Here is a 12,439-nt window from a genome sequence, read left to right as displayed (position 1 = left end):
GGCCGTTGGATCTGCATCCAGCAGCTGAATCTACTTGACTAGAATTTTCTGAATTTTCATTACTAGTCATATGCAATGGACATATTCATCGAGGATGATTTTCAGATGTCCCTCAAAGAAAGAGGAATCATTTGTAGAAGGATAATCACCAAATTGACAGCTGATTTAAAAAATGCTGACGTGTATAAAAAATGCTGATTACGAAGTAAAAAAAATACATCCGTGGAAAGCAAATGTTGTTGCACATGTGTTAATTGATCATGTAGAACCTATTCAAGGCTTTGGTTCAAAGGAACGTAGCAAAGAAAAAATGGATGAAATAATCCTTTCATATGGAAAAACATAGGAATTTTACAATACAATTGAACCACTTTTTCAGTTTCCTACGCACGAAGAACAAGACTGAGATCCTTAATGGCGTGATAACATGCTAATTATACCCTTTCATTCCACTCAAAAAAATATGCCTTTTCATGTGGTTTGATTTTTATTTGATTCTTTTTATTAGAATTCCTATGTTTTTCCTGAACCATATATTGAGGACTCCTCCGCTGTCCAAGAAAAGATTAATATTTTTCAGGAGTCTATGGAAGAAGAAATTAATGACATTGTGAGCTCATTGGATGAAAAAGATGAGGAGGAGAGCGAAGAACAAAAGGAGGAAGAGCGGATTGATCACCCATTCCCACCATCTAATGAGAGTAACTCTTTATCCCATACATTGTTTAATTTCCCTTCGAATTTACCGAAGGATGAATGCTATGATGATTGTTATGATCCCGTTGATTCTTTTGAAATATCCCTTTTTGATGATGGTTGGTATGCTTGTGGCCAAGATGCCAATATGAATTATTCTTATGGAGATGAACTTGTTATAGTTCCTTATATTAAACATGAAATTTTTTCTATTGCACCCACGCATGATAGTCCTATTATCTTTTTGAATTCTCCCACTACACTATATCAGAGAAGTTTGCCCTTATTAAGGATTATATTGATGGGTTGTGTTTCACTAGTACACATGATGATTTTGATAGATATAATATGCATGTGGTTGCTGCTCCTAATTGCAATTATTATGAGAGAGTAACTACATCTCCGCCTCTCCATGTTTCCAATATGATAAAATTGCAAGAAATTGTTTATACTATGCATTGGCCTTTACTATGTGTGCATGAATTGTTCTTTTATGACATGCCGATGCATAGGAATAGAGTTAGACTTCATTGTTGCATGATATATGTTACTTTGTGTTCACTACTAAATCACAAATCATTGTTAATTAAAATTGGCTTTGATATACCTAGGGATCCGGGTGGATCCATTACTTGAGCACTATATGCCTAGCTTAATGGCTTTAAAGAAAGCGCTGCCAGGGAGACAACCCGGAAGTTTTAGAGAGTCATTTATTTCTGTTGTGTGCTTTTATAAAGTTTAAAAACAAAAAATAAATAAAGAGGGGAACCTAAAACTTTTTTAAAAAGAAAAGCGAAAGTAAGAAAGACAAGCATTGTTAAAGTGTGAGTTAGCCTTGAACTTTGTTCATGCCCATGGAAACTTTGTGACCCTTGATTACAAAAACTTGTCAGCAAAATTAATTATCCCATTGTACAAATCTATTGTATCATAAAAATAATATGCCAAGATTTGCCTTTAGGATGTTTACATTGCTTGTTGGTTTGTGCGGTGCAAAAAAGAAACTTTGGCTGTAGTGGGCGATTTTACATTTTTTTACTGGAACGTCAAACGGTTCTGAAACGTTTTGCACTGTATTTCTATATAATTTTTTTATTTTTCAAAATTGTTTCGGAATTTTTGGGATAACAAAAGTATGGTGAATGTTCAGATTACTACAGACTGTCCTGTTTAAGACAGATTCTTTTTTGATGAAACTATCGATTTCTATCAGTGGATTAAGCCATGGAAAAGTTATATTACAATAGCTATAATTCAAAAACAAAATATGAATTGGTTTGCAACAATACTTAGAATAGTGATTTGCTTTATTATACTAAAGGATCTTACCGAGCTTTTTGTTGAGTTTTGTGTGGATGAAGTGATCAAAGATCGAGGATGTCTCGATATGAGGAGAAGGAGGAGAGGCAAGAGCTCAATCTTGGGGATGACCAAGGAACCCCAAGTAAATATTCAAGTAGACTCAAGCGTCTAAGCTTGGGGATGCCCCGGAAGGCATCCCATCTTTCTTCAACAAGTATCGGTATGTTTTCGTCTTCGTTTCGTTCATGTGATATGTGCAAATCTTGGAGCGTCTTTTGCATGTAGTTTTCACTTTTCTTTGATGCACCATGCTGGTATGAGATAGTCCATGGTTGATTTATAGAATGCTATTTTCACTTCACTTATATCTTTTGAGTATGGCTTTATAGAATGCTTCATGTGCTTCACTTAATTATATCATTTGATGTTTGGATTGCCTGTTTCTCTTCACATAGAAAACATCCATTTGTAGAATGCTCTTTTGCTTCACTTATATTTGTTAGAGCGTGGGCATATCTTTTGTAGAAAGAATTAAACTCTATTGCTTCACTTATATCTATTTAGAGAGATGACGGGAATTGGTCATTCACATGGTTAGTCATAAAATCCTACATAAAACTTATAGATCACTGAATATGATATGTTTGATTCCTTGCAATAGTTTTGCGATATAAAGATGGTGATATTGGAGTCATGCTAGTGGGTAGTTGTGGATTGTAGAAATACTTGTGTTGAAGTTTGTGATTCCCGTAGCATGCACGTATGGTGAACCGTTATGTAACGAAGTTGGAGCATGAGGTATTTATTGATTGTCTTCCTTATGAGTGGCGGTCGGGGACGAGCGATGGTCTTTTCCTACCAATCTATCTCCCTAGGAGCATGCATGTAGTACTTTGTTTCAATGACTAATAGATTTTTGCAATAAGTATGTGAGTTCTTTATGACTAATGTTGAGTCCATGGATTATACACACTCTCACCCTTCCATCATTGCTAGCCTCTTCGGTACCGTGCATTGCCCTTTCTCACCTCGAGAGTTGGTGCGAACTTCGCCGGTGCATCCAAATCCCGTGATACGATACGCTCTATCACACATAAGCCTCCTTATATCTTCCTCAAAACAGCCACCATGCCTACCTATCATGGCATTTCCATAGCCATTCTGAGATATATTGCCATGCAACTTCCATCATCATCATATACATGACTTGAGCATTTATTTTCATATTTCTTTGCATGATCGTAAGATAGCTAGCATGATGTTTTCATGGGCTTGTTCGTTTTTTATGTCATTGCTAGGCTAGATCATTGCACATCCCGGTACACCGCCGGAGGCATTCATATAGAGTCATATCTTTGTTCTAGTATCGAGTTGTAATATTGAGTTGTAAGTAAATAAAAGTGTGATGATCATCATTATTAGAACATTGTCCCATGTGAGCTTATCAAAATAGAAGTGGCCAAAGAAGCCCCCCCCCCCCAAAAAAAAAGAGGCCAAAGAAGCCTACAAAAAAGAAAAAAAAGAGAGAGACAAAAATAAAAAAAGAGAAAAAAGAGAAAAAGAAAGAAGGGGCAATGTTACTATCCTTTTACCACACTTGTTCTTCAAAGTAGCACCATGTTCTTCATATAGAGAGTCTCTTGAGTTATCACTTTCATATACTAGTGGGAATTTTCATTATAGGACTTGGCTTGTATATTCCGATGATGGGCTTCCTCAAATGCTCGTGGTCTTCATGAGCAAGCAAGTTGGATGCACGCCCACTTAGTTTTCAGTTTGAGCTTTCATACACTTACAGCTCCAGTGCATCTGTTGCATGGCAATCCTCCTCGCATTGACATCAATTGATGGGCATCTCCATAGCCCATTGATAGCCGTGTCGATGTGAGACTTTCCTCCTTTTTGTCTTCTCCACGCAACCTCCACCATCATATTCTATTTCACCTATAGTGCTATATCCATGGCTCACGCTCATGTATTGCGTGAAAGTTGAAAAGGTTTGAGAACATCAAAAGTATGAAACAATTGCTTGGCTTGTCATCGGGGTTGTGCATGATTTGAATGCTTTGTGTGGTGAAGATGGAGCATCGCCAGACCATATGATTTTGTAGGGATAATTTTCTTTGGCCATGTTATTTTGAAAAGACATGATTGCTTTATTAGTATGCTTGAAGTATTATTTTCTTAATGTCAAATGATAGACTATTGCTTTGAATCACTCGTGTCTTAATATTCATGCCATGATTAGATTACATGATCAAGATTATGCTAGGTAGCATTCCACATTAAAAATTATCTTTTTTATCATTTACCTACTCGAGGACGAGCAGGAATTAAGCTTGGGGATGTTGATACGTCTCTGCTACCTCTTGAGCATGCGTTGGTTTTCCCTTGAAGAGGAAAGGGTGACGCAGCAAAATAGCGTAAGTATTTCCTTCAGTTTTTGAGAACCAAGGTATCAATCCAGTAGGAGGTAACACACAAGTCGCCTAGTACCTGCACAAACAAACAAGAACCTCGCAACTAATGCGATAAAGGGGTTGCCGATCCCTTCACAGTCACTTATGAAAGTGATATCTGGTAGAGATAATAAGATAAATATTTTTGGTATTTTTTGTTGTATAGATTGGAAAATAAAGATTGCAAAATAGAAATAGCAAGTTGATAGGAAAATAATATGATGGAAGATAGACCCGGGGGTCATAGGTTTCACTAGTGGCTTCTCTCAAGATAGCAAATTCTACGATGGGTGAACAAATTATGGTCGAGCAATTGATAGAAAAGCGCATAGTTATGAGAATATCTAGGCATGATCATGTATATAGGCATCACGTCCGTGACAAGTAGACCGAAACGATTCTGCATCTACTAATATTACTCCACACATCGACCGCTATCCAGCATGCATCTAGAGTATTAAGTTCATAAGAATAGAGTAACGCATTAGGCAAGATGACATGATGTAGAGGGATAAACTCAAGCAATATGATATAAACCCCATTTTTTATCCTCGATGGCAACAATACAATGCGTGCCTTGCTGCCCCTACTGTCACTAGGAAAGGACACCGCAAGATTGAACCCAAAGCTAGGCACGTCTCCCATTGCAAGAAAGATCAATCTAGTAGGCCAAACCAAACTGATAATTCAAAGAGACTTGCATAGATATTAAATCATGCATAAAAGATTTCAGAGAAGAATCAAATATTGTTCGTAGAAAATCTTGATCATAAACCCACAATTCATCGGATCTCGACAAACACACCGCAAAACGAATTACATCGAATAGATCTCCAAGAGAATGAGGATAACTTTGTATTAAGATCCAAAGATAGAGAAGAAACCATCTAGCTAATAACTATGGACCCGAAGGTCTGTGGTAAACTACTCACACATCATTGGAGAGGCTATGGTGTTGATGTAGAAGCCCTCCGTGATCGATTCCCCCTCCGGCGGAGCGCCGGAAAAGGCCCCAAGATGGGATCTCACGGGTACAGAAGGTTGCGATAGTGAAAATAGGGTCTCGTGGTGCTCCTGGATGTTTTCGGGGTATATAGGTATATATAGGAGGAAGAAGTACGTCGGTGGAGCTCCGAGGGGCCCACGAGGGTGGGGGCGCGCCTGCCCCTGCTGGGCGCGCCCTCCTGCCTCGTGGCCTCCTCGCTTCTTTCTTGACGTCCACTCCAAGTCTCTTGGATCATGTTTGTTCCAAAAATAACTCTCCCGAAGGTTTCATTCCGTTTGGATTCCGTTTGATATTCCTTTTCTGCGAAACACTTAAATAGGCAAAAAATAGCAATTTGCAATGGGCCTTTGGTTAATAGGATAGTCCCAAAAATTATATAAAAAGGTATATTAAAGCCCATTAAACATCCAAAACAGATAATATAATAGCATAGAACAATCAAAAATTATAGATACGTTGGAGACATATCAAGCATCCCCAAGCTTAATTCCTGCTCTTCCTCGAGTAGGTAAATGATAAAAACAGAATTTTTGATGTGGAATGCTTCCTAGCATAATTCTTAATGTAATTTTATTTATTATGGCATGAATTTCAGATCCGAAAGATTCAAGACAAAAGTTTAATATTGAGATAAAAACAATGATACTTCAAGCATACTAACAAAGCAATCATGTCTTCTCAAAATAACATGGCCAAAGAAAGTTATCCCTACAAAATCATATAGTCTGGCTATGCTCTATCTTGATCACATAAAGTATTTAAATCATGCACAACCCCGATGACAAGCCAAGCAATTGTTTCATACTTTTGATGTTCTCAAACTTTTTCAATCTTCATGCAATACATGAGCATGAGCCATGAATATAGCACTATAAGTGGAATAGAATGGTGGTTGTGGAGAAGACAAAAAGGAGAAAATAGTCTCACATCAACTAGCACTAGTAGAAAAAGGGTCAAATGTGAAGCACATTAGTGCCGGTTTGAATTTGAGCCGGCACTAATGTGACCATTAGTGCCGGTTCCAACGGCTAGGCGGGCGGGCATCATTAGTACCGGTTCGTGGGTAACCTTTAGTACCGGTTCATGCCACGAACCGGTACTAGTGAGGCTGTGTCAGGCTATGGTCGGTCTGGGGCCCCCACGAAGACCTTTAGTACCGGTTCATGCCATGAACCGGTACTAGAGTTTCTTTGTAAGCTGATTTTTAGTCCCACCTCGCCAAGAGAGAGGCAGTATGAGCGATTTATAAGCCGTGAGTGCACAGACAATGACAAAGAGTTGCAATGCTCACCTACATGTTGATTAGCTTCAAGCCTTACGGAATAGCATAGATTGCACTGAGCTATGTGCAGTGCAGTCTACACTATTCTGAATGGCTTGAAGCAAATTAACCAGCATTGCACCTCTTTTTTATTTTTAATAACTTATTTGAACTCCGGACTTCTTTTTTGTTCAATATGCAACATTCAAAGCGACGTCATCAATTTCCAACATGTTCTGACATTATTTGTTGTTTTTCGGTCATTTAACGCATGTACTAACTACACTATTCCGAATGGCTTGAAGCAAATTAACCAGCATTGCACCTCTTTTTTATTTTTAATAACTTATTTGAACTCCGGACTTCTTTTGTGTTCAGTATGCAGCATTAAAAGCGACATCATCAATTTCCAACATGTTCTGACATCATTTGTTGTTTTTCGGTCATTTACCTAATTGTTTAGAGAGCTAAATGAACGTGAAATTGAAAATCACTACAAAATGAATCCTGAAAATGTTGAAACTTGGCATGGTATCATTATATCACCCGCATAGCATGCGCGAAAGAGTAGAGAGGGTCACGGCAAAAACTAGACGCACTTCATGTACAAACTAGACAAACTCTTTTAGAGTATCAGGGTTTCGGACGAGAACTCATCTGTTACACGGCCACTTCAATGTTTTTTGAACTTATTTGAACTCCGGACTTCTTTTGTGTTCAGTATACAGCATTCAAAGCGACGTCATCAATTTCCAATATGTTCTGACATCATTTGTTGTTTTTCGGTCATTTACCTAATTGTTTTAGAGAGCTAAATGACCGTGAAATTGAAAATCACTACAAAATGAATCCTGAGAATGTTGAAACTTGGCATGGTATCATCATATCACCCGCATAGCATGCGCGAAAGAGTAGAGACGGTCACGGCAAGAACTGGACGCACTTCGTGTACAAACTGGACAAACTCTTTCAGAGTATCAGGTTTCGGACGAGAACTCATCTGTTACACGGCCACTTCAATGTTTTTTAAACTTATTTGAACTCCGGACTTCTTTTGTGTTCAGTATGCAGCATTCAAAGCGACGTCATCAATTTCCAACATGTTCTGACATCATTTGTTGTTTTTCGGTCATTTACCTAATTGTTCAGTATGCAGCATTCAATTTCCAGAAGAAAATAAATAGAAGAAGAAAAATAATGCAGAAAATAAAAAAACTTTACAAAAAAATTACTCAAAAATAAATAGAAGAAAATAAATAATGCAGAAAAGAAAAACTATATAAAAAACTACTCAAAAATAAATAGAAGAAAATAAATAATGCAGAAAAGAAAAAACTATATAAAAAATTTGTTGGCGCGCTGTCCAGTGGGCCTGCCAGACCTAGGCTGTGCAAATGCAGGCCCAGAAGGGCCAGCAGACTCACAGGGCAGCGCGCCCTACTTAATTAGGCCCAGAAGCCTGCTATATAGAGGAGTTTGAAGAGGTAGCCGCGGCTGGGTTTATAAACCAGTGCGGCTGCCCTTCGCCGGGCGAGGTGGGACTAAACTTTGGGGTGGCAGCGCGAGGCGTTTAGTACCGATTGGTGGTTCCAACCAGTACTAAAGACCACCCTTTAGTACCGGTTGGAACCACCAACCGGTACTAAAGGCCTGCTCTTCCCGCCTCTCGGCCTAGCCAAAGTTGGCCTTTAGTACCGGTTGGTGGCTCCAACCGGTACTAAAGGCCTCTCCTATATATACAACACTTACGAAAATTCAGTTAGATCTCCCCACTTCTTTCGTCTCCAACCTCTCGCGCGCCGCTCGAACCCGTCCTCGCCGCCCGTCACCCATCGTCCGTCATCGTCGTTGCTGTCCCCGCCGCCGCCCGCATCGTCGCCGTCTCGCGTCGCCGCCCCGAACGCCGCGCGCCGCCGTCCGTTGTCGTCCCGCCGCGGTCCCGTACGTCTCTCACTCTCGTGTATACCCGCCGCGCCGCCGTCCGTCGTCATCGCACCCGCCCCGTATGGCGGCGCCCCCGCCCGTACGTACGCCGCCGCCCCCGCCCCATACGCCGGCGCCCCCGCTCGTACATACACACACATATATACATACACACACACATATATACATACACACACACATACACACACGCACATTTTTTGTACTTATTTTCTGTTTTTTAGAAAAGTTAATTAGATGATCGAATGTTTGATTAATGTCGAATGTTAGATGAATTAGCTAGATAGAAAATTGTCGAACTAGAGATTTGAACTAGTTGAATAATTAATATAACTAGTTTATTTTTAGTAAGAAAATGATCGAACTAGTTTATTTAGGTATATGAGATTTGAACTAGTTTAATAATTAATATAACTAGTTTATTTTTAGTAAGAAAATTGTCGAACTAGTTTATTTAGGTATATGAGATTTGAACTAGTTCAATAATTAATATAACTAGTTTATTTAGGTATATGAGATTTGAACTAGTTCAATAATTAATATAACTAGTTTATTTTTAATAAGAAAATTTAGGTATCTGAGATTTGATGATCTAATTAAAATATTATTTGTTAATGAGTTTTTCTGTTTATTTAATTTTTTATATATTTTGAGTTTATATAAATGTTAGATTAATGTCGAATGTTAGATGAATTAGATAGAAAAGTTAAATATATAATAGTGTCAATTGTTAGAGATGAATATAGTTAGATATATTAATGTCAAATGTTAGATGAATATATATTTGGCTAGATATTAATTAATGTTAGATAGTAATAGGTGTTTAATGTTTCACCTATATGAGCATAGGAAATGTCATCTGACGACGAAAAAGATTTCATTATGTGCGAACACTGTGAAGACCAGCGCGGCCTGTGCGATAGAAATTTCCTTGTTGATGGTAGGCGCTTCAGCATCAAGCTGGATGAGACATTTGAAGTTGATACAGTAAGTCACTTTGGCAATTATTATTTGAATGCAAAACTTATGCTTCATTTGCTTCAACTTATAAATTTAAATTTTCACTATTCTACTAGCGCATCCCCTGTCATGCAAGAATTTTTGTCTTAGATAAGATAGGTTTTAGTGCTATAGATGATATGGAGGTAAAGAGAGTTTACTTGAAGACGGAGCATGGGTATACTTTCAACGTCAAATTATATAATGGAGACACATACACCCATTTTGAATGCAAAACTTGGCAAGCACTATGCAAGGCTTATGCATTTGAGCCTGGTATGGTTGTCACCTTTGATATTCGTCCGGAAGATGATATTGAAGGTAATATAGACATCTGGGTCGATGTGCAAACACCTCCAGTTCTACCATTATGTGAGTTTTTCTCAACCATGCATGCATATGTTTATGTTTCTGATACAGTTTATTCAAAAATAGTTGACAACTAATTTGTATTGTCAGCTTATTTCGGTTCAAGCAAACATGTCCGGCGCTTGGTAGACATGACCTACTACTGCCCCGGGGCTCAACTAAACTGCGAGGAGATAAGTCATTATGTTTCATGGCTTGAGGATCTTAATACTGTCAAGACAAATTTTTTTCCTGAACTTAGAAATGTTAGTACTCAAAACGTGCAACCAATGGTGATCGTATTGAACTACGGTCACATCTATAATCGAAAGATGGTAAGATTTTAACTATTTGTCCTTAATTAGTGCATCTTTTGCATATATTATTTTTGAAGCTAAACAATCATTGCTTAGTATATTAATTACTATACGATGTTCTTCAACAGGGACTTCCGATGACAGTTGTGCCTCAGTGGATCGAGACTAAAGGTGACATGTCAATGGTTAGCTTACGGCCAAGATATCCTACATTGCACATGAGTGCATTCAGGATTTCTGAAAGCGAAGAATGATTAATAGTGAAAGATTGGAGCAAAATTGTTAACGATCGCAGAGAAGTACTAGGGGGCAGCAAGGAGAAGCGCAACCCAAGATTAGGAGACAGATTCATCTGCATGCTCCAGTATGATGAATCAGGAGAGCTATACATGTTCTATGCTATTCTACCTGAGAGGGAGGAGCACTAGTTCATTCTCTTAATTAGTGTCTCATGTCCGTGTCCTGAACTTCGATGTTGGTGATGATTATGTTGAACTCGATGATATCTTTGCTTCTGTTAGAAAGTGAATGTTTCCTCTTTAAGCTAGCCAGTGTTGGTGATGATTAGATAGCTAGCGGTAATGACTATGATGATTAAATAGTGGTAATTAGACGACTACGATGATTTTTAGCTAGCTAGAGTTTATTTATTTATTAATATGCGATGATGATGATGATGATGATGATGATGATGACGACTACAACTCATTATAACATAAAACAATCCTAAATTAAATTGATAACACAAATTTAATTGAAAAATACAAAATGAGACAAAAACCCACAAACATTTAGTACCGGTTGGTGTTACGAACCGGTACTAAAGGGCTCCTGGCCCCCGGAGCTAGCTCGTGCCACGTGGTTTCCCTTTAGCACCGGTTCGTGCTGAACCGGTACTAAAGGGGGGGGGGATTTAGTGACCACACTTTAGTGCCGGTTATGGAACCGACACTAAAGGGCCTTACGAACCGGTGCTATTGCCCGGTTCTGCACTAGTGTAGGCGTATCAACTGGCTATGGAGATGCCCATCAATAGATATCAATGTGAGTGAGTAGGGATTGCCATGCAACGGATGCACTAGAGCTATAAGTGTATGAAAGCTCAATAAAAGAACTAAGTGGGTGTGCATCCAACTCACTTGCTCACGAAGACCTAGGGCATTTTGAGGAAGCCCGTCATTGGAATATACAAGCCAGGTTCTATAATGTAAAATTCCCACTAGTATATGAAAGTGACAACATAGGAGACTCTCTATCATGAAGATCATGGTGGTACTTTGAAGCACAAGTGTGGTAAAAGGATAGTAGAATTGTCCCTTCTTTCTTTTTCTCTCATTTTTTCTTTCTTTTTTTTCTTTCTCTTTTTTTATAGAAATCGTTCGGAGTCTCATCCCGACTTGTGGGGGAATCATAGCCTCCATCATCCTTTCCTCACTTGGGACAATGCTCTAATAATGATGATCATCACACTTTTATTTACTTACAACTCAAAAATTACAACTCGATACTAGAACAAAATATGACTCTATGTGAATGCCTCCGGCGGTGTACCAGGATGTGCAATGAATCAAGAGTGACATGTATGAAAGAATTATAAAGGTGGCTTTGCCACAAATACGATGTCAACTACATGATCATGCAAAGCAATATGACAATGATGAAGTGTGTCATAACAAACGGAATGGTGGTAAGTTGCATGGCAATATATCTTGGAATGCCTATGGAAATGACATAATAGGTAGATATGGTGGCTGTTTTAAGGAAGGTATATGGTGGGTGTATGGTACCGCTGAAGGTTGTGCGGTACTAGAGAGGCTAGCAATGGTGGAAGGGTGAGAGTGCGTATAATCAATGGACTCAACATTAGTCATAAGAACTCACATACTTATTGCAAAAATCTATTAGTTATCGAAACAAAGTACTATGCACGTGCTCCTAGGGGGGTAGATTGGTAGGAAAAGACCATCGCTCGTCCCCGACCACCACTCATAAGGAAGACAATCAATAAATAAATCATGATTTGACTTCATCACATAACGGTTCACCATACGTGCATGCTATGGGAATCACAAACTTTAGAACAAGTATTTCTCAAATTCACAACTACTCA

Source organism: Triticum aestivum, chromosome 1A (genome assembly GCF_018294505.1).
Source record: "Triticum aestivum cultivar Chinese Spring chromosome 1A, IWGSC CS RefSeq v2.1, whole genome shotgun sequence".
In the NCBI taxonomy this organism is placed as follows: domain Eukaryota; kingdom Viridiplantae; phylum Streptophyta; class Magnoliopsida; order Poales; family Poaceae; genus Triticum; species Triticum aestivum.
The sequence above is the reverse complement of the archived record's forward strand: the minus strand, read 5'-3'. Positions refer to the sequence as shown.